This window comes from Taudactylus pleione, unplaced genomic scaffold (assembly GCF_031769625.1).
Source record: "Taudactylus pleione unplaced genomic scaffold, aTauple2 ptg000775l, whole genome shotgun sequence".
Lineage (NCBI taxonomy): Eukaryota > Metazoa > Chordata > Amphibia > Anura > Myobatrachidae > Taudactylus > Taudactylus pleione.
This window is the reverse complement of record NW_028285177.1, coordinates 35,001-40,000: the sequence shown is the minus strand read 5'-3', so window position 1 is coordinate 40,000 and position 5,000 is coordinate 35,001. Positions and strand designations below refer to the sequence as shown.

General features: G+C 37.9%; 1 non-coding gene and 21 pseudogenes across 1 annotated transcript; all 22 read left to right on the top strand.

Moving 5' to 3' along the window:
• Positions 1-22: 22 nt before the first annotated feature.
• Positions 23-141, top strand: LOC148475288 (5S ribosomal RNA; annotated as a pseudogene).
• Positions 142-257: 116 nt separating this feature from the next.
• LOC148475287 (5S ribosomal RNA) lies at positions 258-376 on the top strand (annotated as a pseudogene).
• A 115-nt stretch (positions 377-491) lies between these two features.
• LOC148475286 (5S ribosomal RNA) lies at positions 492-610 on the top strand. Its single transcript, XR_015872773.1, has one exon. It is a non-coding gene; the product is annotated as a 5S ribosomal RNA (ribosomal RNA).
• Positions 611-726: 116 nt separating this feature from the next.
• LOC148475285 (5S ribosomal RNA) lies at positions 727-845 on the top strand (annotated as a pseudogene).
• Positions 846-961: 116 nt separating this feature from the next.
• LOC148475284 (5S ribosomal RNA) lies at positions 962-1,080 on the top strand (annotated as a pseudogene).
• A 115-nt stretch (positions 1,081-1,195) lies between these two features.
• LOC148475283 (5S ribosomal RNA) lies at positions 1,196-1,314 on the top strand (annotated as a pseudogene).
• Positions 1,315-1,430: 116 nt separating this feature from the next.
• Positions 1,431-1,549, top strand: LOC148475282 (5S ribosomal RNA; annotated as a pseudogene).
• A 116-nt stretch (positions 1,550-1,665) lies between these two features.
• LOC148475281 (5S ribosomal RNA) lies at positions 1,666-1,784 on the top strand (annotated as a pseudogene).
• Positions 1,785-1,900: 116 nt separating this feature from the next.
• LOC148475280 (5S ribosomal RNA) lies at positions 1,901-2,019 on the top strand (annotated as a pseudogene).
• A 116-nt stretch (positions 2,020-2,135) lies between these two features.
• LOC148475279 (5S ribosomal RNA) lies at positions 2,136-2,254 on the top strand (annotated as a pseudogene).
• Positions 2,255-2,369: 115 nt separating this feature from the next.
• On the top strand, positions 2,370-2,488 carry LOC148475278 (5S ribosomal RNA; annotated as a pseudogene).
• A 116-nt stretch (positions 2,489-2,604) lies between these two features.
• LOC148475277 (5S ribosomal RNA) lies at positions 2,605-2,723 on the top strand (annotated as a pseudogene).
• Positions 2,724-2,839: 116 nt separating this feature from the next.
• On the top strand, positions 2,840-2,958 carry LOC148475276 (5S ribosomal RNA; annotated as a pseudogene).
• A 116-nt stretch (positions 2,959-3,074) lies between these two features.
• LOC148475275 (5S ribosomal RNA) lies at positions 3,075-3,193 on the top strand (annotated as a pseudogene).
• Positions 3,194-3,308: 115 nt separating this feature from the next.
• Positions 3,309-3,426, top strand: LOC148475274 (5S ribosomal RNA; annotated as a pseudogene).
• A 116-nt stretch (positions 3,427-3,542) lies between these two features.
• Positions 3,543-3,661, top strand: LOC148475273 (5S ribosomal RNA; annotated as a pseudogene).
• A 116-nt stretch (positions 3,662-3,777) lies between these two features.
• Positions 3,778-3,896, top strand: LOC148475272 (5S ribosomal RNA; annotated as a pseudogene).
• A 115-nt stretch (positions 3,897-4,011) lies between these two features.
• LOC148475271 (5S ribosomal RNA) lies at positions 4,012-4,130 on the top strand (annotated as a pseudogene).
• A 116-nt stretch (positions 4,131-4,246) lies between these two features.
• LOC148475270 (5S ribosomal RNA) lies at positions 4,247-4,365 on the top strand (annotated as a pseudogene).
• A 116-nt stretch (positions 4,366-4,481) lies between these two features.
• On the top strand, positions 4,482-4,600 carry LOC148475269 (5S ribosomal RNA; annotated as a pseudogene).
• A 115-nt stretch (positions 4,601-4,715) lies between these two features.
• On the top strand, positions 4,716-4,834 carry LOC148475268 (5S ribosomal RNA; annotated as a pseudogene).
• Positions 4,835-4,950: 116 nt separating this feature from the next.
• LOC148475267 (5S ribosomal RNA) overlaps positions 4,951-5,000 on the top strand; it is a 119-nt pseudogene continuing 69 nt past the window's right edge.

Genomic DNA, 5,000 nt, shown 5'->3' with positions numbered 1-5,000 from the left:
TCTAAAGTTAAAGGTTTTGGGCACCTACAGCTAAACCACACTGGACATGCCCAATATCATCTGATCTTGGAAGCTATGCAGTGTTGGGCCTGGTTAGTACTTGGATGGGGGACCACCTGGGAATACCAGGTGCTGTAGGTAATTTTATACTGCCATAACATTCTTTTCTATTACATTTTACATTTAATTTTTTCAACTTATCAATGAATTTACTTGAGTTAAGAAGTAATAGAGGTCTAAAATTATTGGTTTGGAGCACCTACAGCCAAAGCACCTTGGACATGCCCAATATCGTCTGATCTTGGAAGCTATGCAGTGTTGGGCCTGGTTAGTACTTGCATGGGAGACCACCTAGGAATCCCAGGTGCTGTAGGTAATTTTATACTGCCATAACATTCTTTTCTATTACATTTTACATTTCATTTTTCAACTAATCATTGAATTTACTTGAGTTAAGAAGTAAAAGAGGTCTAAAGTTAATGTTTTTGAGCACCTACAGCCAAACCACACTGGAAATGCCCAATCTCGACTGAACTTGGAAGCTATGCAGTGTTGGGCCTGGTTAGTACTTGGATGGGAGACCACCTGGGAATACCAGGTGCTGTAGGTAATTTTATACTGCCATAACATTCTTTTCTATTACATTTTACATTTAATTTTTTCAACTTATCAATGAATTTACTTGAGTTAAGAAGTAATAGAGGTCTAAAGTTAATGTTTTTGAGTACCTACAGCCAAACCACACAGGACATGCCCAATCTCGTCTGAACTTGGAAGCTATGCAGTGTTGGGCCCGGTTAGTACTTGGATGGGAGACCACCTGGGAATACCAGGTGCTGTAGGTAATTTTATACTGCCATAACATTCTTTTCTATTACATTTTACATTTAATTTTTTCAACATATCAATGAATTTACTTGAGTTAAGAAGTAATAGAGGTCTAAAATTAATGTTTTTGAGCACCTACAGCCAAACCACACTGGACATGCCCAATATCGTCTGATATTGGAAGCTATGCAGTGTTGGGCCTGGTTAGTACTTGAATGGGATACCACCTGGGAATACCAGGTGCTGTAGGTAATTTTATACTGCCATAACATTCTTTTCCATTACATTTTACATTTCATTTTTCAACTTATCATTGAATTTACTTGAGTTAAGAAGTAAAAGAGGTCTAAAGATAATGTTTTTGAGCACCTACAGCCAAACCACACTGGACATGCCCAATCTCGTCTGATCTTGGAAGCTATGCAGTGGTGGGCCAGGTTAGTACTTGGATTGGAGACCACCTAGGAATCCCAGGTGCTGTAGGTAATTTTATACTGCCATAACAGTCTTTTCTACTACATTTTACATTTAATTTTTTCAACTTATCAATGAATTTACTTGAGTTAAGAAGTAATAGAGGTCTAAAGTTAATGCTTTTGAGCACCTACAGCCAAACCACACTGGACATGCCCAATCTCGTCTGATCTTGGAAGCTATGCAGTGTTGGGCCTGGTTAGTACTTCGAGGGGAGACCACCTGGGAATACCAGGTGCTGTAGGTAATTTTATATATCCATTACATTCTTTTCTATTACATTTTACATTACATTTTTTCAACTTATCAATGAATTTTCTTGAGTTAAGAAGTAAAAGAGGTCTAAAGTTAATGTTTTTGAGCACCTACAGTCAAACCACACTGGACATGCCCAATCTCGTCTGATCTTGGAAGCTATGCAGTGTTGGGCCTGGTTAGTACTTGGATGGGAGACCACCTGAGAATACCAGTTGCTGTAGGAAATTTTATACAGCCAAAACATTCTTTTCTATTACATTTTACATTTAATTTTTTCAACTTATCAATGAATTTACTTGAGTTAAGAAGTAAAAGAGGTCTAAAGTTAATGTTTTTGAGCACCTACTGCCAAACCACACTGGACATGCCCAATCTTGTTTGATCTTGGAAGCTATGCAGTGTTGGTCCTGTTTAGTACTTGCATGGGAGACCACCTGGGAATACCAGGTGCTGTAGGTAATTTTTTACTGCCATAACATTCTTTTCTATTACATTTTACATTTAATTTTTTCAACTTATCAATGAATTTACTTGAGTTAAGAAGTAATAGAGGTCTAAAATTAATGTTTTTGAGCACCTACAGCCAAACCACACTGGACATGCCCAATATCATCTGATCTTGGAAGCTATGCAGTGTTGGGCCTGGTTAGTACTTGAATGGGAGACCACCTGGGAATACCAGGTGCTGTAGGTAATTTTATACTGCCATAACATTCTTTTCCATTACATTTTACATTTCATTTTTCAACTTATCATCGAATTTACTTGAATTAAGAAGTAAAAGAGGTCTAAAGTTAATGTTTTTGAGCACCTACAGCCAAACCACACTGGACATGCCCAATCTCGTCTGATCTTGGAAGCTATGCAGTGGTGGGCCTGGTTAGTACTTGGGTGGGAGACCACCTAGGAATCCCAGGTGCTGTAGGTAATTTTATACTGCCATAACAGTCTATTCTACTACATTTTACATTTAATTTTTTCAACTTATCAATGAATTTACTTGAGTTAAGAAGTAATAGAGGTCTAAAGTTAATGCTTTTGAGCACCTACTGCGGAACCACACTGGACATGCCCAATCTCGTCTGATCTTGGAAGTTATGCAGTGTTGGGCCTGGTTAGTACTTGGATGGGAGACCACCTGGGAATACCAGGTGCTGTAGGTAATTTTATATAGCCATAACATTCTTTTCTATTACATTTTACATTTAATTTTTTCAACTTATCAATGAATTTACTTGAGTTAAGAAGTAATAGAGGTCAAAGGTTAATACTTTTGAGCACCTACAGCCAAACCACACTGGACATTCCCAATCTCGTTTGATCTTGGAAGCTATGCAGTGTTGGGCCTGGTTAGTACTTGGACGGGAGACCACCTGGGAATACCAGGTGCTGTAGGTAATTTTATACTGCCATAACATTCTTTTCTATTACATTATACATTTAATTTTTTCAACTTATCAATGAATTTACTTGAGTTAAGAAGTAATTGAGGTCTAAAGTTAAAGGTTTTGGGCACCTACAGCCAAACCACACTGGACATGCCCAATATCATCTGATCTTGGAAACTATGCAGTGTTGGGCCTGGTTAGTACTTGGATGGGAGACCACCTGGGAATTTCAGGTGCTGTAGGTAATTTAATACTGCCATAACATTCTTTTCTATTACATTTTACATTTCATTTTTCAACTAATCATTGAATTTACTTGAGTTAAGAAGTAAAAGAGGTCTAAAGTTAATGTTTTTGAGCACCTACAGCCAAACCACACTGGACATGCCAATCTTGTCTGAACTTGGAAGCTATGCAGTGTTGGGCCTGGTTAGTACTTGGATGGGGGACCACCTGGGAATACCAGGTGCTGTAGGTAATTTTATACTGCCATAACATTCTTTTCTATTACATTTTACATTTAATTTTTTCAACTAATCAATGAATTTACTTCAGTTAAGAAGTAATAGAGGTCGAAAGTTAATGTGTTTGAGCACCTACAGCCAAACCACACTGGACATACCCAATCTCGTCTGAACTTGGAAGCTATGCAGTGTTGGGCCTGGTTAGTACTTGGATGGGAGACCACCTGGGAATACTAGGAGCTGTAGGTAATTTTATACTGCCATAACATTCTTTTCTATTACATTTTACATTTAATTTTTTCAACTTATCAATGAATTTACTTGAGTTAACAAGTAATAGAGGTCTAAAATTATTGGTTTGGGGCACCTACAGCCAAAGCACACTGGACATGCCCAATATCGTCTGATCTTGGAAGCTATGCAGTGTTGGGCCTGGTTAGTACTTGGATGAGAGACCACCTAGGAATCCCAGGTGCTGTAGGTAATTTTATACTGCCATAACATTCTTTTCTATTACATTTTACATTTCATTTTTCAACTAATCATTGAATTTACTTGAGTTAAGAAGTAAAAGAGGTCTAAAGTTAATGTTTTTGAGCACCTACAGCCAAACCACACTGGAAATGCCCAATCTCGACTGAACTTGGAAGCTATGCAGTGTTGGGCCTGGTTAGTACTTGGATGGGAAACCACCTGGGAATACCAGGTGCTGTAGGTAATTTTATACTGCCATAACATTCTTTTCTATTACATTTTACATTTAATTTTTTCAACTTATCAATGAATTTACTTGAGTTAAGAAGTAATAGAGGTCTAAAGTTAATGTTTTTGAGCACCTACAGCCAAACCACACAGGACTTGCCCAATCTCGTCTGAGCTTGGAAGCTATGCAGTGTTGGGCCTGGTTAGTACTTGGATGGGAGACCACCTGGGAATACCAGGTGCTGTAGGTAATTTTATACTGCCATAACATTCTTTTCTATTACATTTTACATTTAATTTTTTCAACTTATCAATGAATTTACTTGAGTTAAGAAGTAATAGAGGTCTAAAATTAATGTTTTTGAGCACCTACAGCCAAACCACACGGGACATGCCCAATATCGTCTGATATTGGAAGCTATGCAGTGTTGGGCCTGGTTAGTACTTGAATGGGAGACCACCTGGGAATACCAGGTGCTGTAGGTAATTTTATACTGCCATAACATTCTTTTCCATTACATTTTACATTTCATTTTTCAACTTATCATTGAATTTACTTGAGTTAAGAAGTAAAAGAGGTCTAAAGTTAATGTTTTTGAGCACCTACAGCCAAACCACACTGGACATGCCCAATCTCGTCTGATCTTGGAAGCTATGCAGTGGTGGGCCAGGTTAGTACTTGGATTGGAGACCACCTAGGAATCCCAGGTGGTGTAGGTAATTTTATACTGCCATAACAGTCTTTTCTACTACATTTTACATTTAATTTTTTCAACTTATCAATGAATTTACTTGAGTTAAGAAGTAATAGAGGTCTAAAGTTAATGCTTTTGAGCACCTACAGCCAAACCACACTGGACATGCCCAATCTCGTCTGATCTTGGAA